This window comes from Puma concolor, chromosome F2 (assembly GCF_028749965.1).
Source record: "Puma concolor isolate L17-30 chromosome F2, mPumCon1.1.hap2, whole genome shotgun sequence".
Taxonomy (NCBI): domain Eukaryota; kingdom Metazoa; phylum Chordata; class Mammalia; order Carnivora; family Felidae; genus Puma; species Puma concolor.
The window spans coordinates 24565840-24592843 of NC_141684.1; positions in this window are offsets into that span (position 1 = coordinate 24565840).

Sequence of the window (27004 nt, forward strand, 5' to 3'; positions counted from 1 at the left end):
TTGTGTTACTTTACTCACAAGTAGACACTTCCTCCCTAACCAGCTTCCAAACCAACGTGGCTCTGAATGCATCCAGGTAGTTGTAAGTCTCAAACTCAGCCTCCACAGCCATGTTTATGTATTATGTTTAAGAAAATCTCCCTCTGTCACCATCATTTTATCCCTTTCCTAAAGAAGAAAGAGGAATTGTTATGTGTGGCTGCACTTTCTGCTCTATCATTAATGTCTTTTTGTGATGCACGGACATGGGACCCCAGTGCCCATGTGTGTGCTAGGTGACCCTGTCTTTTTTCAATATCTGCTTGATTTAAAGGTGGTTATCTCTTAGCAAATCAGAGTAGGAGGACGACAGCTTTCAAACTTTCAATAATCAGAGCATCTGTCACTCTAATAGCAAAGCCAAGAGATATGAAATTGTGCAGGTTGTCACATTTCCAATCACGCAGAAAAAGTTGATCTGAGAAAATCAGGCAGAAAGAAGTGATGAAAGACAGAGCAGACTTTTACAAGTTCCAGTTAGCCATGACACCCAACTAAGCAGTAGAGCAGTTACGTGAAATTCGCTAGTCCCACTGGTACAGTTTCCCTCATACCTGAACTAGTTTACATTGGGTTCTACTTGTCTGAAATACAGTCTTGACTATTTCAACTTCCTTGACTTTATGTGACAAAACTATATCTCCCAGGTACCTGAAAATACTGGTGCTTGTTTCTCAAATTGTATTCTTCTTTTTTCCTTAAATAGAAACCTCCTTCAAAAGAAGAATCTACTTAGCTAGAATGTAGCTATCTAGATATTTCTATTCTCTATAATTGGATAAATATGCAGAATCGACATTTGCTTAGGCTGCCGTCAATATTCCACCACGTGGTGATTCACCTTATCTCTTGGTCAGTAGAAATGCCTTATTACTTAAAAATGAGACCACCCTGCTTGCTGTCTCCTACCCCATAAATGCGCCCAAGAGAGTTCTTACTATCATGAATATAAAAAGATGGCAACACTATATTTTAAAAAAAACTGAGAAATAGTGAGGAAAAAAACAAACTCTTAGTCTGAAGTCCTGGCTTTATACCTCAACTGGGTGCCTACTATGATGCTCTGAGAAAGTCACTTAGCTACTCTGGGAATGAAAATGAACTTCCTCCTTTGTATGGAAGGGACAGAAATATGATTTATATGGATATATGGAGATATATAATCTTCCATTTGCGTAAGAATCATTTATAGAGAGAGCACCACTTTTATCAAGGAGCTGTTAGTATAATACCATTTCAGGTTCAAGTACAAGTGTTTGAGGATGAGTCATTTTGCACGGAGGCTTCAGAGACAATGAATGGTAAGCTGCAGGTATAAGCGGTGGAGGGAGGAATCTTTTGATGCTTTTAAATGGAGAAGGGAACTAAAGAGGACAGATTTTATGGATGATGATACCTGTGACAGCCTGAAATGGAGAAAATGTGCACAAGTAAAATGTTGATAGGCAATTTTGGAGACAAAGGATAAATGTGATATTCTTCCCAAGAATATTGAGTATTTATGAGTATGATTGATTTTTATCATGTCCCAATATGATGAAATAGAAATGGCACCAAGTTGTGTCACCCCCCACCCAACCATTGGTAGGTACCTATTTCTGTGGCATAAATGAGTTTTAACTAGATGTTGCTATTCATGGCTTAGCTTTGCAGGTCCCATTTTTTCTTTACAGGTAGAAACAGTGTCATAGTTTTGGTCTCAAGATCTCAACTGACATAATGTTTCATCAGAATCAGGGCCTTATCCCTCACTGGCTGGCTCACTTTCAGTGGATATATAACTTCTATTGACTCAACTATTTTATAATTATTGAGGAAGTGTTAGGAAATAAAAAAAAATAGGTCATATTTCAAATTTTAATATATTAGCATTTCCTTTGATCCATTTTAATGGGAGAATTATAACAATTTGTTTCAAGTGAAACATCAATGCTTTACCTATTTTATACCAACCTCATATCTGCATAATCTCAAACAAAATTTTAAGAAGTATTCTGTACACAAAATATGAGTCCCATGAATTTTCATTTTTTTTGTCATTACAATGTTCTGAATTATAGAAATCTTCAAGGTTTTGTTAGAAAAATGTGGGCCACTCACCCTCACTTGCTCTTTGTACTAGTACTTCTTACATAAAAATAACAAAACAAAGCTGGTTCCTATCTAGATAGGACATGGATGAATCATAAGACTCTGTAACATTATAATCTACAAAAACATTCAAATCAATGTTTAACTTCTATTTCATTGTCTATGTAGTGTGGTTAAGAGTATGGGCCCTCGATCCAATACACCATGGCACAAAATCTGGATTTTGGTCAAGTTATTCAAATTCTATGGGCCTTAGATTTCTCATCTATAAAAGGAAATTAATAATAGTATCTACTACTATGAATGTTTGAGACATTAGTGAAATTATACTCGTAGAACACTAGAACAGTGCCTGGTATACAGCAACCACTGTATTAATGTTCACAATTAATTTTGAAGCCCATGACTTGCAGAACAGAACTGCAGTTCTGATGGGCAAGGTATTTCAATCATATTCATAGGTCCAGTCATAGAAACTCTGAAATATTAAAGAAAACAATGTTTAACAGGTCACACAGATACCTAGTGTCCTGCCCAAGTCTACTAGAAAATTCTGCATATTGACAGCTGATAAATCTAAAGCTACTCTAAGACATGCTTAGGATGAGCTCATGAAGAAGACTGTATACTGAGATGAGCAGAGAAGAATCAAAGCAGAAGCTACCAAAATTAATTATTTAACTCAAAGTTTGTCCCATACTGAACTCTTGTTTCCTCTTGCTCACCAATACTGTCTACCTTTAAGATGGAATCAGCTCTGTAATTTCAGCGATCACTTCCATGTGGATGATGGCACAGTCCCTTTTCTGCCCCTTTTTGAGTTCTCTCCCTCAGGCTCCTGGTCTCCATCAGCAACAATCTCCTAGACACTGACCCTCATATACTCAGTTGTCATCCCAAGTCTTTTTTTCCAACTTAACATTTTCTTTCCACCAAAGCTGACTCCCACACCTGAATTCGGTGTCACCACCCACTCTTCCCTTAGGATTTAAGGCATGGATCCATATTGGACTCCTCTTCGCTTGCATAGAAAATCAGCCCCTGACTTCTCTTATTGCTTTTCCAGCCTTCCTTTCCTTTTTATAAGCACGATTCTTCCTCTCTCCAGACAAGTGCTCATCACACCATGGATTTTATTTATTTATTTATTTATTTATTTATTTATTTAATGTTTATTCATTTATTTTGAGAGAGAGAGAGAGAGAGAGAGAGAATCCCAAGCAAGTTCCCTGTGGTGAGTGCAGAGATTGATGTGGGGCTCAATCTTATGAACAGTGAGATCATGACCTGAACCGAAGTCAAGAGTCAGACGTTTAACTAACTGAGCCACCAGGGCACCCTGCCCATGGATTTTAGTAAAACACTCTGCATTTGTTCTCTCTTCTCCCAAGTGCAAAGACGTAAATGGCTTACACGTAAATCTTCTTATACTGTGTTCACTGTGGGTCACCACTGTGTAGAGAATTATGGTTACTTCCTGCTACCAAAAAATAATTCTTCAGCTTTCCTTTCAAGGCCCTCCACATTTGTTACAGACTTATTTTTATTTCATTCACTCATTCATGCACCATTCACTTATTTACTCATTTGCTTATTTTCAAAATATTTGGAGTTTCTGTCACTTTACAAACAGCCATTTGTAATTTAGCCTAGTTAAAGTGCTTATGAACTATCTCTAAAGATGTTTTACTTATCTGTTAGTTGAATCAAGCTACCATAACCAAATACCACAGACTGGAGGGCTTAGACAATAGAGATGTATTTTCTCACAGTTCTAGAGACTGGAAGTCCAAAAGCAAGGTACCAGCCAAGTTCCTTCCTGGGGAAGCCTCTCTGCCTGGCTTTCAGAGAGCCATCTCTTCACTGTGTCCCCACAAGGTGTTTCCTCTTTGCACTTGCAGAGAAAGAGAGAGCTCTATGTCTCTTCCCTTTTTTATATCGACATCAGTGCTATTGGATTAGAGACCACCATTCTGAACTCATGCAATCCTGATTACCTCCTTAAAGGCCTTATTCTCCAAGTAATCACATTGGAGGTTAGGGTCTCAACACAGGCATTTCTGGGGGGGCACAATTCAGTCTGTAACAACATCCCTGTCTTTAATCATTTATACTGTCATATATTTCCAGTTTACCATACCTTCACTATTCTTATCTGTACCTATTCTTTCTATCTCTTATGGAGAAATCTTTCTTTAAAGATGCCTTTTTCTGTTCATATTTCTTTATAATGCATTGCCCTCCCTCTACATAGCTTTGGAATTTATGGTTTGTGTCACGTACATGACATTCGTATGCTGTATTTTCATCTCATTTCAAATGCCTATGAAATAGAATAGTCTCTTTAGGACTTGAACTATATATGTTATAAATATGTATGTATATATACACACATACTTCTTTTTTAGTTTATTGATTTTGAGAGAGAGAGCGAGCGAGCAGGGGAAGGGCAGACAGAGAATCCCTAGCAGGCTTGTGCTGTCAGTGTGGAGCCCGACATGAGGCTCGATCCCTCAAACTGTGAGACCATGACCGGAGCTGAAATCAAGAGTCCAACACCTAACAGACTGAGCCACCTAGGTGTCCTACACACACACTTTTAATAAGTATAGTACAAGCATAAAACTAAGTATAGTATAAATAAAAAATATATGTGTGTACACATATATTTTTTTATTCAGAGTAGAATTACAGATTTGCATATAGAAATCATTTATTGACTATGTTGACTAATTTTTAAACTTGATTCAGAATGGATTTTTGGAAAATTAGTAGGCACTAAAAAAATTATGCATATGTTTCGTAAATATACTAGCCAATGGTACTACGGTATAATTCTAAACATGGAATATTATTGCCGCATAAGAACAAGATAAAGAGTTTTCATATAAATATTGTTTATGATGTCTTTAAAACTTCCTTTTTCTTCTTATATTTTCCCACCTTAGAGGGTTTCTTACCACGATTGACAGTGTTCCCACTGCTCTTGTTAGGAGGAAAATCATTAGGCTAAATTTACGTCACACTAAAATGTTACTTACAGTGTTTTATCTCTCCCAGAACTATTTGTTTTCCGAAAAGAAGACTTTAGGGATGGCATAATATTTTTCACAAGGGCTAAAATGCAAGGTAGCACTTCAGGTATTAGCTATGACTAAAGGGAGAAATATCTCTGCAGTAGGACACATCATCTTCTTAAATTGCACTTTGGAGGCAACCACACAGTCTACCTTTTCAAAGATACCTAGGAACAGAAAAAACACGCAACACATTTCGCACATAAAAATATGCTGTTTCTTTCTTCTCTGCTCTCTTCTTAATGTTGAAAGGTAATTCCCGATTGTTCTCTCATGTCTATACATCTTTTCAAGGATGTTTATATAGCAAACAGCTTAAGAAGACACAGATAGTTTCTCATCTGGCACAAAGGTCAGGTGGGATTATATCCATAGAAGACATAGAGTCTTCTAGGGCAAAGGGGGGAGCATACTTATTGGCCATTAAAAGATTCCAATTCCCTAAGCTCAGATTACTTTTCTTGCACTGTGAACTACTGCATGTTCCTGTGTCCTTGAGCTTTCTTTATAAAGCCCAATGTCCTCTAGGAGGTAGGGCTCAGGGAACCAGGAAAAAAATGCTGATAATCTGGCTATTGCTATTGCTGTGAGTACCAAACTATCCCTCTTCTCCGATCCCGTCAGAATATCATATATTCTACCAGAATCTCCCAAACTGTAAACTGCTAACTTGTTAGCTGGTACGTAGGTGAAATATCAGACTCGTCAAGTTTTCTGACACCAAATACTCCTATGTATTGATGAAGCCTATGCCTTCTTGTTCTTTCTGTCTGAAGACTCTTTCCTTATATAATAAATAATCTAGATTTTAAGTTTTCAAATATGCTTATTAGTTGTATTAGTCTGCTGGCTACCCTAACAAAATACCGCAGACTGGGTGGCTTCAACAACAGAAATTTTTTCCCAGTTCCGGAGCCTGAAAATCCAAGACCAAGGTGTTGGAGGGCTTGGTTGCTCCTAAGGCCTCTATTCTTGGCTTGTAGAGGGCTGCTTTCTCACTGTGTTCTCACATGACCTTTACTTGCTGTGTGTACATCCTTGGTATCTCTCCCTCTTCTTATAAGGACACCAATCATAATGGATGAGGGCCCACCCACTTGGTATTCGAACTTAATTACTCCTTTAAATGCCCTATCTCCAAATGTACTCACACTGGGAGTTAGGACCTCAACATATGAATTTGGGGAGGACTCTACTCAGTCCATAATACTATTCCCATATGTTCTACAATTGTCCACAGTTCTCTCTCATTTCTACATGTCTTGCAGTGAGAGGCACTAACTACCTTTTTGTTCGTGCTATCTTTTGAAGGATATGTGTATAGGGGGGCCTGGTGGCTCAGTCAGTTGGGCATCCGACGTGGGCTCAGGTCATGATCTCAGGGTTCGTGAGTTTGAGCCCTGCATCGGGCTCTGTGCTGACAGCTAGGAGCCTGGAGCCTGCCTGGGATTCTGTGTCTCCCTCTTTCTCTGTTCCTCCCCCTCTCACCCTCTGTCTCTCTCTCAAAAATAAATAAAGATTAAAAAAAAATTTTTTTAAACAAAGGATGTGTGTATGGCCAACAGTCTTGGTTAGTGCAGGTTTGTTTATAGTTCAGCATTATATTGACAATGTTTCCCACTGGGGTACATTTATTGTCATTATAGAAGATTTGGGTTTACAAAATTTGGGTCCCCCTCTTGTTATATAACACATTTCAGTCCCTGATACTTTGCTGTTGTTGTGTGACCTTGTAGGAATTGGGGTTCTGGAAATTGGTACAAGAAAATGGATAATTTGAGTACTATTATTGCTGTAAGTAATAATTTGTCTTTTGTGCCAGCCCCAGGAGTTTCATATCTTCTGCCAGTGTCCATGAAACTGTGGCAGGTTCACTTGTTAGCTTGTAATAGGATAAAACCACAAACCCTGGGGCACCTGGGTGGCTCAGTCAGTAAAGTGTCCAACTTCTGCTCAGGTCATGATCTCACGATTCGTGAGTTTGAACCCCATGTCGGGTTCTGTGCTGACAGCTCAGAGCTTGGAGTCTGCTTCAGATTGTGTCTCCCTCTCTCTGCTCTTCCCCTGTTCATGCTCTCCCTCCCTCCCTCCATCTCACTCTCTCTCTCTCAAAGAATAAATAAACATTAAAAAGAAAAAAAAAAACAGGCCCTTCACAGTTTTTGACACCATCTTCTATTTTCTTATTTCTTTTAATTTTTATCTTCAGTCCATGGGAGGGTGGGAAAAAGAAAACTTCCTTCAATTCTCCAACAGACAAATTCATTATATCTCTGCCTTAAAAATAAAGCCTCTAAACAAAGCTTTGTCTACATTGCACAAGCCAACTTAGTCATCTTTTAATCTAAAAGATACTGACACTGTTAACCTACTCACATAGATAGCTCCTTGTCATTTTTCAAATCTCAGTTCCAGAGCCACTTTCTCAAGAAGTACTCCATGAACATGTTATTTGAATTTGGTCTCCCCTGTCACCTAGCACCTCATCCCATTTAGTACTTTTAAATCATTCAGAACAATCAATATTAATCTATTTTATTCACTTTTACATATTTGCTGTTTGTGTGTCTTATTTGATGCAGGTCAGACCTGATTAGTCTTTTTTTTTTAATTTTTTTTAATGTTTATTTCTTTTTGAAGGAGAGAGAGACAGGGTGTGAGGTGGGGTGGCAGGGAGACACAGAATCTGAAGCAGGCTCCAGGCTCTGAGCTGTCAGCACACAGCCTGATGTGGGGCTCAAACCCACAAACCGTGAGATCATGACCTGAGCCGAAGTTGGACGCTCAACCGACTGAGCCACCCAGGTGCCCCAAGACCTGATTAGTCTTATCCACAGTTTCATCAATGGCACTAATTCTCAACAGAGTATCATTTTATCCCCCAGGAGATATTTGTCAATGTCTGGAACCAATCTTGTTTGTCAAACCTGGGAATAGAGTACTACTGGTATCTAGTTGGTAGAGGCCAAGGATGCTGTTAAATAGCCTAAAATGCACAAGACATGTGTCCCCCAAACAAATAATTATTTACCGTAAAATGTCAGTAGAATCTGATTGCACAAGACGGAGAATCTCTGACTTGCTGAGTCCAACACAATTAAGAATAAACGCTGTGTTGATTAATTTGAAAGAATACCTGTGCTACAGTATTTAGTAAATTATAATTTAATTACACTAGTCTGGCCTCCACTGTTAGTTGCTTGCATAAAAGCCATGTCCTAAGTGCTCTTAAATTCAAGATAGGATATGATACATGAAAATTTGAGTAAAAGACATCTAAAAGTAATTTATGGAGATGTATAAAAGGTGCTAGAGTTATGGTCTAGACATTGCTCTGCAACTGTCATGCTGCATGAATCTCTAGAAAAATTTATTTCCTATTTTATTTTGACTTCCATCTTAAAAAAAAAATATTGCCACTCAGCTTCCCAGAAAGGATGCTGTGGAAATTAATAAGAAAATTAAGGTAAGAAACAGAATTATATAATACTTAATACAACCTATAATTATCACTGTAATATTTATACAATGTTTGTACATATGGCTTACATAACGGTGACAGAGACTTTTGGAAACAGATCACTCCTGTTAAAAATACAACAATGTTAGTACATTAGGCGAGAATTTTAATCAGTGTTGGAATTATAAATATAAAACCTGGAAAACTTAAAGTATGTCTGAATAAGTCGAAGCTTTGAACAAATTTGTCTATTAGAGACAAAATGATCTCTTTTCTTACAATCTGATTGATTCCACACAATTCATCTTCAGTTGAAAACCTTATAATTTGACCAAAACTTAATGGTACAAATCATATAAACTGATTTTGTGAGTTTGGTCAGCTCCTATTTAAAATCATTTCTACTTCTTGTTAGTGCCAAATATTAAATTCATCTCTTTTTGGCAAAGCATTGATATAGAAGTTTGGGGAAGGAAAGATATTGAACAGGGAATATGTTTAGTACACAGCCCCTAACCTAATTTAGTCAACAAAATATGACACTTAAATATAACATATTTATTCCTGTTTTCCCTATCTCTGAATTAAAATCTAATCTATGCTTGGCCCTATCATAATTGAATGTATATGTTACCTTATTTAGTCTACTTAACAATTTGAATAGTATGGCATTATTATAATAATTTGACTTTTAAAGCAACAATGTATTTAAACAAAATCTCCATTTTTGGAGATTGAAGGTTATAATTGAAGCACCAATAATCATACTTATATTTGCTTGATATCAGTTCCTGTTGTGACTGTGGCCCAACGATACATAGACTACTCCAGAATTTTAGTTGAGACACACTGAGTACTACAGATTAAGAGTGAAACTGAACTGGAAGTAGAAATGCATTACATATACTAAGCTGAACTATAAATCAGTTCAATTATGGACTGAATTATGGTGATCTGATTCTAGTAATTCTAGTTTAACTACCTGTATGAGACAAAATTATATCAACTTTGATAGAAAATAATATTCTTCAAATCTTCAAGTAATGTTTATATTTTTCCAGAAAAAAGTCCATAATTAAAATTAAAAAGAAAAAAAAACCAGGGATAGTAGGGGAGAAGAATGTAAATTTGAAAATAATAGAAAAATAATTGAAAGGGCCAAAAGAAAATTCAAATAGAATTGGACCATAGAAATGGAAATTTTCAAATGAAAATTCTAGAGTTTAAAAGTAAAATGACTGGAATGGAATATTGTTTAGAGGGGCTCAATATTAAATTTGAGCTGGCAGAAGAAAGAACCCATGAATTTGAAGATAGCTCAATAGAGATAATGCAATCTGGAAAAGAGAAAGAGTACAAAAAAGAAGAAATATGGACAGAGTCCAAGAGACCCGTGGGTCCTTTTAAGCATGCCAACATATACATAATGAGACTATCAACAGAAGAGGAGAGAAAAAACAGGAAATATCTTAAAGTTATAATTGACGAAATCTTCCCAAATTTGATGAAATGCATCACTCTATATGTTCAAGAAGACTAATAGATTCCAAGTAGAATAAATACAAAGATACCCTCATCTAGACACGTGGTAGTAAAACTATGAATAAGAGAAACAGAAAATCTTGAGAAACTAGACTAGTCTTTTCTTCCTTATTTCTAGAGAGTATATGAAAAACTAAGTTCATGTTCACCATATTTGCAAATATTTTTAGTGGAGAAAGCTGATCATAGCACTCTCATTACATCTGTGGGTCTCTGTCTTTATTCATTTTCTTGCCTGATATTTTCCCACATTCTTATCATTCATATATTTTTTAAAAGTGTGTGTTTAATAAAGGAGTCTTAATTTTTTGGGCAGAATGATCCCTATAGCTACTTAGACTCCTTAGACATAGGTCAGTCTAATGACAATTGTTATTTGTCCCCTCTAGAGATAAACAGTTCACCTTTCCATTCTCTAGTGCACTACAGGATTTGCTCTTTTCTCCACTTACATATTTCCTCTCTAGACACATCCCTACCTCTAGTTTATCTGTTCTTTCACATAACAATTATCATTTGACAAATAAGTTGGTTCTTTCTTTCTCTTCAAGAGCTATGTGGATTTGACTCTTTGGAAGACTCTTTGGAAACTTCCTTCTTCTATGACCTCTCTCAGGTAGTCCACATATAGTTGGCATAGACAATTGATATACTAAATAAAGTTGTCTAATATAATTTTTCACAATAATAGATCTGTAATTCTTGCTATTTCTAGTGTACTATTTTTCTGTTATTCATCAGTTTGAAAAATTTAGGTTTAATATTTTCCTAAACGCTTTTCTGTATTTTCTTGAATTTGATAAGCTTCATCTTATACTAAAATCTTTGCACACCAGTTTCCTCTGCAAGAAGTCCTCCTCAATCTCAGTGCTAGGTAACACTTACCCATCCTTCATCTCCTTGTGTGCATATAGATGTGTCTCAGTGTCAGAGTTTGTGCTGAGTGACTATAACACACTTAAATACTGCATTACTGTTAAAATCGATCAAGTTGAAAAGTCTTCTTCCAAATGTTAATTGCCAAATTATATTTTCTCATACATTCCTTACACTCATATGTATGACACTTGTAATACAGTTTCTAAACTCAACTAGAATATTCTTATCTAATATATTTGATTCCATATACTTCAGAAGAGACCTAGATGTGGAGAGTGGAGTTCCTTGACTATTTCTTGCAACATATCTGATTCTATGGAGTAAGTTATCTGACTAGAATTTTATTTTGAATATATCTTGGGACTTTCACTAAAGGGACATCAATGAAAGGGAAAGAAGATACATGGGAAATAAAGTAAAAAACAAATCTGCTAGTTGCTGAGAATCTTTAGAGAAAAATATTTTTATATGATGCAGACTCAATATTTGCTTCTTTTCTTACAATGCAGTGTTTAATAAAATTTATTTCATTAATATGTCATGTAGAATAAATGACAAGAGCACTATCATTTTCTATCAATGAATGTACTTATTTTTACAAATATTTTCTTCCTATTGTCTCAATCACCAAGAGATTTAATAAATGTTAGCTAGCTTATTTTATAATATTTTCTATTGCTCTATTGGCATATGACACTCTTTTTTTTTTTGCTTCCAATATTGAAATTTAAATTAAAAAAATAAAACATTTGGCATTGCTCTTTCTCTCCTCAAAATGTTGTTTTTAGGTTGCAATATACCCTATGTGAACTTAGCACTTTTTAAAGTACTGCTATTTGAAAACACAATTTTTTTTTCAGTCTATAACTGAGGTTGACATTTATTCAAGGTTATTGATAGATTGATAGCTTTCTGGAAGGTGTATTAAATCTCAGAAAGGATGGAAGTATACAAACAAAAGCTATTATTTAATCTATGAAGACTGAGCTAAGCTTTTTGAACCATCTATTTATCACTTCCCTCCACTTGAAGTTGCAGCTATGTCAAGGGTTTCAATGAATACTGTAGGTGAACATGAATACATTTTATTACTGTATACAATGTTAAGACTCCTGCTGGTTCTATGTTTACTATGGTCTGGCAGCACAGGGCAGGAAGTAGACTGGCTCTTCAGAGAAGGACACACTTCTGCTATGTAAAGTAGCGCTATATTGGAGCCTCAGCTAAGGAAAACATTCTATTTTACTATAATTCCTAATGGTTTCAAACTATGTAATTTCTACATAGAATTTCTGTCTTCCCATTGCCCAAGGGGTAACTTAAGTTTCTATGAAAATGCTTATATGTACATAACCATCATAGCTTTTTTTGAGAGCGGATATCTTTAGACAATGTCAGTTGACTTACCTCATGTAGAAACTTCAGCCAACTTTTGCCTGACATGTGATTTGTGAATTGTTTTAAATAAATTACTGATTAATGGTTGGTTATTATATGTGCAAATGAAATACATTACATTTTATTAACATGTTTATATTGGCAAAGCTCATTCTTCTGCTAGACAAAGTTACGGTAGAATTGAGAATCAAGCTTGTTCCATCAGAACCAGTCCAAGCAAAAAATGAAATATTGATATAATAAAATGGCTAAATGAACTGTTTTGGGAAAACAAAACTAACACCCCTACTTTGGAAAATTCCCTCATTGGACAAGTATGTGACCCTTCTGACAACTGTCTATATGGTAAGAAAGTCTATAATGACCTTAGTCAGGGACTCAGTGCCTTATACATTCATACATACATATATATATATATATATATATATATATATATATGTAATATATATATATATATATATATATATATATGAGAGAAAGAGAGAAAGAGTTTCTATAAGCCCTTCCCTTCCTAGAAACATCAATACTAAATTAAAGTTCTATCAATTAGATACTTAACACCTAAAAAGGTGTTGCCTATAATGATTAAAGATGACATATACTTGCATATATAGCTGTCTTCTGAGGTGAATGTGCACTGTCTGGGGGAATTTCAATCTGAAATGAAACTGAAGTACATAAAATGGAAAATCTCATGCATGTGCCATCAGGAAAACAAAATTGAGGGACAGAGACTGCTTTCCTGTAAATGCCTGATTTACAGAAAACTGGTAATATGGGAATTTTCTTAAATGCTAGAGAGTTGGCCAGGAGCTGTCTCATCACAACCTTGGGAAGTTTTGTTTATGGTTTCCAGAGGCATGAACAAGAAATGATCCAGGTCAGGATGGTCTCACAAAATAAGCTGAACTGAACTTTGTTTGTATGACCGGATTGGTTTTGTCTGCTCAGGGAATTTTCAAAGCTGGTCTCCATTTGCTTTTGATTTTAACAGACTCTAACTGAACTCACCCCTGTTTCCCATGAATTTGCCCACAAATTCAGTCCACCCCAAACTCAATGGACTTGCCTGTAGCTTGCTATAGTTTGTGTCTCCTGAATTGTGGTTCCTCTGCGATTCTCAAATAAGCTTGTCTTTTTAAAAATTTTGAGCTTGCCTCAATTTACCTTTGATTTAGGTCAACAACTGTTTGCTGACAACGTGGAAGGTACACTTTGCTTCTTTACTTTCCAACAAAGCTACATTTCTGTTCTTGGAAGTGATGTTACACTATGCTCCTAGCAAAAAGGTAAAACTGTAATATGATTTTTGTGTTAATTTTGCCTTCCATAAGTTATATTGCTTCTGCTCCCATCATAGCTGGGACTGAATACAGTTCTATATGGTGTCCAAATGTTGGGGTTTAAAGAAATCATGGCAGATTGGGCTTCTGAGAAAAATATATCAGCCTCCTTGCTTAGGTAGTTGAATGTAAAAGGGTTCAATATCCTTAATAAGGGACAGAAACTCATCAGCTATGGGAAAATCAAACCAGGGACTATATCCCTTTGATCCCTCCAAAACCCTGGAATATTTGAGAATATTATTATTTTTTGAGAGGCTTTTGTAAACGATTCAGGTAGGAAAACGCAATCATCCCATGTGAAAGAAAACTCACCAGAGGCAGAAAAAAATTGTAGATGTCTTTAAAAATCCACTGGCAAAGCTATCATTTAACCATCTATAACCTGATCTAATATGAGTATGTGGACAATCTTGTAGAAAAAGCAATTATTTGCACTGACATTACAGTATTATTATTTCACTTTCTCAGAAAACATTTTATAGCACATCAAGAATGCATTCATTGTTCTTTCATCTCATTACACACTGTTTTTACCACAAATAACGTAATAGGTAACATTTAGGATATATTCTGTATAAGTCATGGATTAAAGTGGTTTATGTAAGATGACTCATTTGATAATCACAAAGCAACACTGTGAGACAGGTTTGAAGTTATCATGCCCATTTTATAAGAAAGGAAACTGAGTTGGGGTGAGGTTAAGTAATTTGCCCATTGTGGAGGTGGGATTCAAACCCAGGTAGTCTGTCTCTAGACTCTGCCCTTAGCCTGCAATGCTGTTATTTTCCAAATTAATAATACCAGTATCATTTTGCAATGTTTAGAAATTAAAACCCAGCAAGAAATGGACTTTTAATTAAAAAAAAGACTAACTTGGGGCACCTGGGTAGCTCAGTCGATCCAACTCATGGTTTTGGCTCAGGTCATGATCTCATGGTTTCGTGAGTCCAAGCCCCGCTTTGGGCTCTGCACTGGCAGTGTGGAGCCTGCTTGGGAGTCTATCACTCTCTCCTTCTCTCTCTACCCTTCCCTTGCTCACACTGTCTCTGTCTCTCTCAAAATAAATAAATCAGCTTAAAATAAAATTAAAAAATTAAAAAGACTAATTAAAGATAATTTGGTGAAGATAGGTTCAGAAATATGTGCAGAGTTAAAGAAATCATGAAATCATGAAAAGGATATTAAGACAACTGGGAACTAACCAAAAACAGAAAACCATCGCCATTCAAGTCTGAAGTAGCAAAGACAGTAAGGATGCACTTGCTCAGGAACCTGGAATCAGAGCCAGAGCCTTTTTCCTAGAAGGACTCAGCATCTTGCAAAAATGGGGTAACATGACAAGAAGAGAATAGGGATGGAAATATGTTGACGTCTCTCTCCTCCTATTCAGCAGTCTTCTGCCAGTGCATCCCACCCTCTGAAAATAATTGAAAGCCAGAAATCAGAGGGTTCAGGTTGACTTAGCCCATTAGTTCAGCCCATCACAAAGAAGAGAAAGGCAGAGAAAGGTTCTGTAGGTGGAATTATGGTGGTGGCAAATGGAATCAGTAACACATGAAATAAAATCAGTGTATGCTTGCTTCCAGTATAACCAGTGGAGTTACTAAATTAATTATTCACAATTAATTTATTATTAGATCTTATTATAATTGTAGGTTATCTCAATTGTTCTTTCTTCTTCTGATTTCTCAAAGTGGATCTCTATCATAAAAATCATTGTAAAATTCATATATCCCTATTATTGTAAGTGGCATGTAAGTCATGAAATGTTAAAACTAGCTTATTAAACAGTGTTATTTGAACATAGTCATAGTACTTTCAAAGTAATGAATCATACTATCATAATCAAAACATTATTTTTCAAGGAATAAACTGTTAATTTAGAAAGCATATGTGTAGGTTAAAAATAGTTTATCATTTATATTATCAAAAATTAATTTGGGCATTAAAATTTCACTAACAAATTATTTATTTAAAAACCCAAATGTAAATCCAACAACTCTTATATATTTGAATAACATGGCTGCCAGATTTAATTGTGGCAAGAACACAACGTGTTGGTCTTTGGGTCACACTGTGGAGGTGATAATAGATTTTATAGTCAGAAACTGCAACTCCTTCTCAAACCCACGATAACTGACAATGTCTGGAGCATGCAATGCTTCTGAAGGAAGGATGCAATAATCATTAATTCATGATGATGTCCAGGAAAATGAGCTCAAGAAAGTGAAACAGATCATTACTACATTTAATATATTTTAAAAACACAGTAGAGTTTCCTAAGGACTTCATTTTCAGCACTAAAAACATTACCACATTGTGAGATGTACAAAAATAAAGGAAAAAAGAAGAATAAAATGTGATTTTTCTCTAATGCTGCTACAGTTTATGAAAAACCATTAGGCACTACATGATCCACAGCAGGGAAAACAGCTAACATTTTATTAATAATCACCATAATATTATATGATTTTGCCTATAATGTACTTGATATTTTGATAAACATTTTATATGCATTATTTCATGTGATCTCACAATAACTGTATGAGTTAGGACTATGATTACCCATAGTCTTCAGATAAAAGGGACTGAAGTTCAGAGCAGTTAATTAACTGACCCAAGCTTTTACATGTCATACGAATATGAGCAGAGAATACTCTCAAATTGTATATTAACTCTAAATTTAGTTTTTAATATATACTAGAATACAACCTCCCCCAAAGGGCAAGGACTTTGGCATGTAACTAGTACCTGGGACATATTAGGCATTGAAATATTAGTTGGAAAAATGAATTTGAAACCTTGTTGCAGACTTTGAATCTGGAGTTCTCTCTTGTCCAGCAAGAGAGCAGACACAGAATTGAATACTAGAAAGGCTAATGTCTGGGAGGAGACAAGAGCCCTGAACAGGGGTTTTATCTCCATATTTATTGAGCTCTCAAGGTTTTACATATGTGGTGAACGTGCAGAAGAAAACAATAAGATAATGACCATGCACTTGTGTGTGTAAAAAGCAAAGGGCCAGGAGAGTGGCATTTGAAGTTGAGATTAAAGCACAATGATATATTGGCACCAGACGCAAGATGGACAGTGTTTCTCTGTGGGTGATACAGCCAAGTAGCTGTTATCTCCAAAGTTTAAGATTGCTGAAGCATGCTGCCTCAAGGCTAACAAGGCACCCTTTTAGCTAACCTTGGGTGCTTTTGCCCCATAGCGGCTTTCCACCTCTAACTGTTCTTGGATGCTTCCCTCCTGTCAAGGCAACTTTCCACCCTAAGCCTTGTTTTACTTAGTGAGTAACCTTGGCTATTTTCTCCTGGTGGTGGCTTTCCACTTCTATGCTTTGTCTTACTTAATGACTGGCCTTGGGCTTTTGCCCTGTGATGGCTTTCCACCCTAACCCTTGTTAACCCATTGGTGCAAGCATACAGAACTTTTCAATTTATTTCCCACAAACACAAATCTACCTAACTCTGGGTATTACACTCTCAACATCCACACTAAACTGCATAGTAAAAAAATGGCCTGAAAAGAGGTCATTGGAATGCTTGACATATTTTAAATGTTTGCCTTGGCAAATAAAAACTTATTTGGCTGTATAAACATTATAGGACAGTATGGTTACCTGCAACTAACATTTATTAGAAAACTAGCAAAAATTTTGATATGCATAAAATCTTATATATTTTATTTAAACTATTTTTAAAAATCATGAATGTAATATTAATATTATAAAAATTGAAAAACTAAACAAACAGAAATCTTAGGAAAGAATAAAAAGTAAAAGCAATGTATAGCAAGATTAAAAGCAAAACAACATAAAAACCAAACTTGGGAAATATTATAAACTGATCTCCATTTCATACTGTTGGAAAGATTTCAAATAGGACCCCACAGAGGAAAAGAAAACATGCAGTATCGTAATTTCAACATGATGACTCACCTAGCATGTTTTTTTAAGAATAATAAATTAAAAATTCTTAGACATTTTTCAGCATTGTTCAACACTTTCAACTGAAATTTGTCAAAAATTCAGTAAGTTGATAGTGCTATAAATCTTTTCTAAAATAAATTGCATTATTTCATGTCAAATCCTCCTTAGAGGCTATTTCTTTTCTTTTTTTAAATGTTTATTTATGTTTGAGAGAGAAAGAGAGAGCATGGGTAGGGAAGGGGCAGAGAGAGAAGGAGACACGGAATCAGAAGCAGGCTCCTGGCTCTAAGCTGTCAGCACAGAGCCTGACATGGAGCTTGAACTCACGAACTGTGAGATCATGACCTGAGCTGAAGATGGATGCTTAACTGACTGAGCCACCAGGTGCCCCTATTCTTTTTTAATGTGTTACTTATCTACAGAATGCTCAAGACATTGAGATAAAACCAGAAATAAACAATTAACAGATCATGGGGAATGTTACTTTTAACTAACTAGTGCAGTTATATATAGCAAATATTTCAGTCCTAATCTTACTAAACAATTAATTCCTCTAAGATGAAAATTATTCATATGATATGAATGATATAACAAAATGTCCTAATTATTCTTTCAAATATAATTTTTTTTTGCTGTCATGTAGTAAGAACCTGAAAAAAAAATCTCATTTTTGCGCTTGTGTGTGTGCTTAAGTTTGCTTCAACCTGCATTCCACTTCAGCTTCTAAATGTATAAAGTGATTTACCATATCTGGAATTCATTTTATTTAAAATGAAATTTTAACCCACATGAAACATTTTTCTTTTACTTGAAAAATCTTTAAAAATCTTTTAAAAATTAATGTTGGCCCTGTCTTTAATGTTGCATCTGATTAAAAACATCACTTTTGCAGAATGTTGATTCAGAAAAGTCTACTTAAATGAAGATATACTGTCTCTAAAAGAAAATGTTCACATAAGAAACAGATTAAGCCATAACATGTAATGATGAATGATCAAAAGGAACCTTGAAATTTAATTTTATTTTAAGGTAAAAGAGAAAAATTAAAGCATAAATTGATTTCCCTTAATCATTCTGAAATATTTTGGGCCGTTAGCATAATCACCATTTGCAGATCCCTGGAGCTTTTGAGGAGTTATATACATACTGAAAATCAAAAAGAAAACCCCAAAACTCAAGGAAAAAAATGAAATAATTTCAGTATGACTAAATGAAGTAAAATCATTAGTCTAATGCTGTGTTTCCAAGAAACACAATGACTGCAATCAAGGTAGACAGGTACAAAAGGCCTTTTTACCCCAGTTCATGCTGAGCAATTGTGTTCTTTGCCTCGTGAGTTGTACTGAAATCCAGAAGGCAGAAAGAAGTCCAAATGACGTATTGGATAGATTACCTCTGTCTCTTAAGGTCGACCTGGTTCTTGGTTTTTGTATATTTTTACACAGTTTTGCTTTTGGAATAGGTGAGGAGATGTCAATAGAAGTAACAGAATCTCATTTTCCCCTTTATTTGTAAATGAAATATAACAGGTGGTCAGTAAGCAAATTAAATACAGGCATCCTGGATGGTCCTGGAGGCAGGGGCGCAGGGGAGGCAGGGAGGGATACAATCCGTGCCCATAGAGGCTATGGAATGACAGAAAAGTAAAGTGAAAGTGTATAATCCTTCGTGTGAGTGTGGTGATATAGGATGCTTTGTGAACATATAGGAAGATTGCTGGATAACAGGACATGATGCCTGAGATGGTAGGAAGAATAAGAGTCAGCTGAAAGATGAACAGAGGAGAGCAAGTCATTGTCCTCAGGGCAAACATATTTCACGATTTGTTTATTGTTCAGTATTATAAGAAAGTAAGTTGTGTAAGGTTTACATATTTATAAAAAGTTGTATACATATTAGGATATAAGCATACAGTTATAAAGTTTAGGATACATATGTTATATATATATATGTTAAGTTAAATATATTATATAAGTATATGTTATATCAGATATTATTAAGTTTTATATATGTGTGTGCGTGCTTATGCATGTGTGTTAAGGAAGAAAGGAGACAAATAATGTTTTTTTAATTAAAAAAAATTGAATGCGTATTTATTGTTGAGAGAGAAAGAGACAGACAGAGAGAGAGCACGAGTGGTGGAGGAGCAGAGAGAGAAGGAGACACGGTATATGAAGCAGGCTCCAGACTCTGAATCATCAGCACAGAGCCTGATGTGGGGCTTGAACCCACGGACTGTGAGATCAGGACCTAAGCCAAGTCCAACGCTCAATAGACTGAGCCACCCAGGCAGCCTAAAGAATGTTTTTGATGTTTGTATGCCATTCTAAGGATTTTGAATTAGAATGTTATGGAAGGCACCAAAGAGATTGGGGAAAAAAGGGGGGCAGGGAGAGAATGTGGGATTTATGTTTTAGAGGACCCAGCGGTAACTCTCTTAGAATTGATTGAAGGGGATACAATATGAAATGGGATGAGAAGGATTTTACTCTAATGCACATAAGAAGTAATGAAAGAGGAAAAGGTCTTAATTTGTTAAAAAAACATAGAGATAGGGGTCAGACTTTTCAGATTCAGGCCCTCCAAATGCCAATCCTGTGACCTTTCTGAACCTCAGACTTTTTGAACCTTAATACAAATGTGATAGTAACATAAATCTCAGAGAATATACTCAGCCTACTATGAGCATATTAGTTATTCTTTTAATAAGGCAAAATTATAGCCCTATTGAAATATAATTGATACACAATAAATTTCACATATTTTAAGTGTACAAATTGTTCAAGTTTGACATATCTATACAACTATGAAACCAACACTACAATCACTATGGTGAACATATCCATCACCACTGAGTTTTTTCATGCTTCTCTGTAATCTACATTATTTTTCTTTAAGATGATTACCTTTTATTTTAAAATTTTTTTATTTTAAAGTAATTATAACTTCACACAAAGTTGCAAAGATATTAAAGACATCTACTTAGCATTCTGTACTCAATTTCCCTGAGTAGATACATCTTATATAATTATTGTACCATATCAAAACCTAGAGATTGACCTTTGTACAATGTTGGTGTATATTTCATTTTATCACATGTGTAGATTCATGTAACTACAACTACAATCAAGATATAGAATCATTCTAGCATCACAAAGATCTCCTTGTACTATCCCCATTATAGTCACACCAATTTCTCCCCTTCACACCTCCCTCTTAATGACCATTATGCTCTCTGTAGTTTTATCATTTTATTATTTTATTTATTATTTTAAATGTTTATTTACTTTTGAGAGAGAGAGACAGACAGAGCATGAGCAGGAGAGAGGGAGAGAGAAGAGGGAGACACAGAATCCCACGCAGGCTCCAGGCTCTGCGCTGTCAGCACAGAGCCTGTCGTAGGGCTCGAACCCACGAAACGCGAGATCATGACCTGAGCTGAGGTCAGATGCTTAACCAACTGAGCCTCCAAGGCACCCCAATTTTATCATTTCAAATGTGCTATATAAATGGAATCATACAGTATGTGACTTTTGATATTGGCTTTTGTTTGAGCGTCATATTCCTGATATCCATCTAAGTGGCCACATGTCAATAGTTCATTATTTATCGTTGAGTAGTACTCCATGGTATAGTTATGCAACATTGCTATGAACAATTATGTATGGATTTTTGTGTGGCTATTTTTATACCTATGGGAAAATATTCAGGATTGAAATTGTTGGGGCGTATATAAAGTGTACATTGGTCTTGGTTTTGTTTCTTTCTTTTCCTTTTTTATTTATTTATTTATTTTTTTTGAGAAACAGGCAAATCTTTTTCCAGATGGGATCTATCATTTGCCTTCCTACCAGCCAATGTGTATAACTGATCCAGTTTTCCTGAATCATCACCAGCACTTGCTACTGTCATTTTTTAAAAAATTTACATGTTGTAAGATATATGCAGTCATATCACATCATGGTTTTAATTTGAATATTCTTGGGGTTCCTGAGTGGCTCAGTAGGTTAAGCCTCCGACTCTTGGTTTCAGCTGAGGACATGATTTTGCAGTTTTGTGGTTTTGAATCCCATGTCTGGCTCTGTGCTGGCACCTGCTTGGGATTCTTTGTCTCCCTCTGTCTCTGCCCCACCTGCACTCATGCTGTCTCTGTATCTCTCAGGATAAATAAATAAACAGAAAATAAAAAACCGTGAATATTTTGATGGCTAGTGATGTTGAACCATCTCTCCATGTGTTTATTTTCAATGTGTATGTACTCCATCTGTTTCATGTATCTAGCCCATTTTATAATTGGATTATTTTTGGTTTTTTGCTATCGGATTTTGATAAATATTATATTATATTATATTTCATAGATTAAATATTATGATTAAATACAATATTATAGATAAAATTCTTTTGTAAGATATATGGTTTAAAATATTTCTTACCACTCTGTAGCTTCTCTTTTTATCCTCTTAACAGGGTATTTTTCAGAGAAAAAAATTAATTTAAATGAGTTCAATTTATCAATTATTTTCTTTTATGAACTGTGCTTGTGTCTGGTCTAAGAACCCTCCATCAAGCCCTCTATCCCACAAAATTTTTAGTGTGTTTTCTATATTCTTTCTAAAAATTTTATAAAGTTTTAAATCTTACATTTATTTTATTTTTTTTAATGTATATTTTGAGAGAGAGAGAGCGCGTGCATGTAGGCACACATGAGTGGGGAGGGGCAGAAAAGGAGGGAACACAGAATCTAAAGCAGGCTCCAGGCTCTGAACTGGCTTAACTGAGCCACCCCGGTGCCCCTAACTTAATTACCTTTCCAAGGACCCCATCTTCAAATACAGACACATTCTTAGGTACCAAGGATACTTAACTGACTGAGCCACCGAGGCACCCCTGTCTTACATTTAATTCTATGATCCATCTTGAGAAGTTTTTGTGTAGATCAGTGTTCATTTTAGCATTGTTTCACACACACTCACACACACACATACACACACACATATGCATGCCTGCTTATATATGCTTATACACTTATTCATGTATGTATGAATATATGTACATATATATTATATGCTTATATACTTATTCATGTGTCTATTTAAAATCTTTAGCTGTTTTTAATGAGAGGATTATGGAAAAGCATATTTATTCCATATTTTCAGAATGGAAGTCCTGACTAAATTGATCTATGTAAACACTGTAATAGCAGTGATTGTGTGGTTATTAAATATGTAAAGTTAAATGTATGTCAACACCACCACAATGGGCAGAACAGAAATGGGAGCACTGTGGTAAAGTTCTTATATTTAATGCAGTTTTATAATATTACTTGACTATAAACAGAGATAAGTTAAAATGTATATTATAAGCACAAACACAACCTATAAAAATAAACAAAATAGAAATATATGGTTAATGAGCCAACAAAGATCATAAAATGGAATCATAAAATATATTGAATTAATTCATAATAACAAAGAAGAGGGGAGCAAAGAATGGATAGTACTAATTTATGAAACAAATAACAAGATGGTAGATTTAAACCAAACATATCACTCTTTAAGTTAAATATAACAGGTCAAAATATACTAATCGAAAGTCATCAATTGTTAGAATGGATACCTAGAAGTATGGTATAACTATATGCTACCATTTAAAAACAGACTGAAAATGAAGACATACATTTTAATATAAATGGGTGAGAAAAGATACATCATTGCAACACTAATCAAACAGAACCTGGAGGTACTATATCAATATCACCCAAATTATATACTAGGAATAAAGAGGGTCATTTAATAATGTCAGTGGAGTTGACTCATCAAGAGGATATAAACATCTTAAACATGTCTGTGTCTAAGAACAGTGACACATGAATTGTGAGCTTATAAAATTGAAAGGGTGAATAGAACAATTCACAATTATGGCTATAAATTTTAATTCTAGTCTTTCAGCAATCAAAAGGAAAATAGAAAATTGTTAAGGACATAATAAACTTGAACATTGCCAACCAACTTCATCTAATTGATATTTATAGAACACTCAAATCTGCAATAGCACAGTACACATTGTTTTTAAAGTGCCCACAAATCATTTATCAAGATAGACAATGTTTGACGGGGATTAAGGAGTGCACTTGTGATGAGCACCAGGTATGGCATGGAAGTGTTGAATCACTCACTATATTGTACACCTGAAACTAATCTTACACTGTATGTAACTAACTGGAATTTAAATAAAAACTTAAAAGAAAAGATAGACCATAATTGAGCATTTAAAAATGTGTCAATAAATTCAACATGTTCAGATAAAATTAAGTATTTTCTCTGGCCATAATGCATTTCAATTAAAAATAAATAACAGTAAAATACCTGGACTAGCCCCAAGTGTTTTGAAAACAAAATAACACTTATCTTTTCAGTGCATGCAGAAAATAGAAAACCAAAAGGGAAAATAGAAAGTATTTTGAAAATAATGAAATAAAAACACAACATATAAAATTTGTCTCATTCAACCAAAGCAATGCTGAAAGGACAATTTATAGCACTAGGATGCCTAATCACATCATTGATTTAAGCTTCCATCTTAAAAAATTGAAAAGAAAGAGTAATTTATATGCAATATAAACAGAACAAAGGAAATGACAGAGATAAAATCAGAAATGAAAGAAGTAGAGAACATAAAATAGAAAAAAAATCAATAAAACCAAAAGCTGTTTCACTAAGAAAATCAATAAAATTGATAAACCTCTAACCAATAAAGTAAATTCCCATTATCAGGAATAAGAAAGATGACCACTGATGTTATAGAAGTTAGAAGGATAAGAGAATATTATCAACAACTTTATGCCTATTATTTCAACAACAGATAAAATGGACAATATTTTTGGACAATTTCTAAACTACAGATATTCACTGAAGAAGAAATAGATAAACTGAATAGTTCACTGTCTACTAAAAAAAAAAAATAAATAATGTTTAGTTAAAAACCTACTCACATAGAATACTCCAGGCTCAGATGACTTCTCTGATGAATTCTTTTGTTTGTTTGTTTTGTTTTAGAGACAGAAACCATGAGAGGGGCAGCGGCAGAGAAAGAGAGAATCTTAAGCAGGCTTCATGCTCAGCATGGATCCTGATTAAGGGCTTGTTCCCACTTCCCTGTGATCATGCCCTGAGACGAACTCAAGAGTCCCACGCTTAGCCGACTGAGCCACCCAGGTGGCCCTCCCTGGTGAATTTTATGAAACATTTAGGAAAGCAGTAATACCAATTCTACACAAAATCTTTAGGGAAATTGAAGAGGAGGGAACTTTTCCCAATTCATTCTATGAGGCAAGCATTACGCTGATAAGAAAACTAGCAAAGTCATTATAAAGAAATTACAGACTCATATTCTTCATTAACAGAGATAAGTATTTCATAAAATTTTAGTGAACTGAATCTGACAATATATAAAAAGGTTACTGTTGGGGCGCCTGGGTCACTCAGTCGGTTAAGTGTCTGACTCTTCGTTTTGGCTCAGGTCATGATCTCACGGTTCATGAGTTTGAGCCCTTGCGTTGGGCTCTGCGCTGACAAAACGGAGTCTGCTTGGGATTCTCTTTCTCTCCGACTCTTTCTTCTCTTCCCCTGCTCATGCTCCCTTTCTCAAAATAAATAAATAAACCTATTTTTTTTTTGAAAAGGATAAGGCATCAGGACCAATTTGACTTATCCCAATTATACAAGAGTAATTTAACATTTAAAATTAATCAGTGTTTTTTATTATATTAACCAACTTTTAAAAAGTCACTTGTGATGATTTCAATATATGCAGCAAAAGCATTTCACAAAATTCAACATTTTTACATAATAAAAAACTCTCAATAAACTAGAAATATGTGGAAACTCCCTTAACCCAATAAAGGTATTTATGAAAAACCTACACCTGACATCATTCTTATCTGTGAAAGATAGAAAAGTTTCTCTCCATTTGGAACAAGACAAGAAGAATCCTCTCACAATATGTTGTAAACACTATATTGGAGCTTGTTAGCAGTGCAATAAGGTGAGATAAAGAATTTATAGGCACACAGATTGAAAAGGAAGTAAAACTATTTTTAGATACCATTGTTACCCGTGTAAGAAGTCCTTAGAAATCTAAAAAGCATCTAAGAGGAAAAAAAAAAAAAAAGAATTCTGTAAGGTTGCAGGATAAAATTTCACCATACAAAAATTCATTGTATATCTAAATACTAGGTACAAAAAAGTCACAAGTCAAAATAATAGAATGTTATTGACAATAACACCAAATATGTAATACTTAGAAATAAATTTAGTAAATTAATACTTGAGTCCTCTACTCTGAAAGCTATTAATTTGTTGAGAGAAATAAAAAAGACTTTTGAGAAATTTAAAAGGCACGAAGCAACTTTCTATGAAGCAGCTACCATTTCTACTTTGCCCAAGCATTTTATGCTTTAAATCTCCCAATTAACTCCATGTGTCAGGAAACAGGCTCAGAAAGTTTATGAACGTTGCCCAAAGTTCAGCAGCTTTTAGGTGGTAGAATAAGATTAAAATCAATGCAGGTTTACTCCAGACCTATTTTCTATCTTTTTTTTCCCAGAACCTATTTACTTAAACTTTTTTTAGAGGCTATTTGTAAACTACATGAGAACAGATTTAGTGAATACGTAGTGTTACCACTTGCACTAAGTTAGAACATAAATGAGTCACTTATTCATTTATCCATTCACTTATTTATTCATTGTATATCTATGTTATATATTCAATATTTAGTATATATATTCAATACATACTATAAGCATGGTCCTTTGTTAGGTATTGGACAGGCAAAACAAATGTTGACATCTGTATGCTAGAGAAGCTATAATATAGTAATGGAATGCACTTAGACTAAAAATTTGGTCTAAAAAAGTATCACTTAGTAGTTAGAAAAGAATATCTCTTTTTTAAACATCGTAAAACAGATGAACATTTATCACATACTAAGGCAGAAAAGACCTTCAGAGAAGGAAACATTGAGGATATAGAATGGAGATAATGAAGAAGAGATGGTGTAGAGATCAAGGTTCCAGAGGAGAAGTGAAGTGTGGTTACAAGTATGGAAGAAACAGTTCCTGAAAGTTGTTGGAATGATACCCCTGTAACCTATCTATTATAAACTGAATGTTTGTGCTCCTGCTCCTAAGTCATATTTTGAAGCCCTGACACCCAATACAATGGTATTTGGAGGTAGG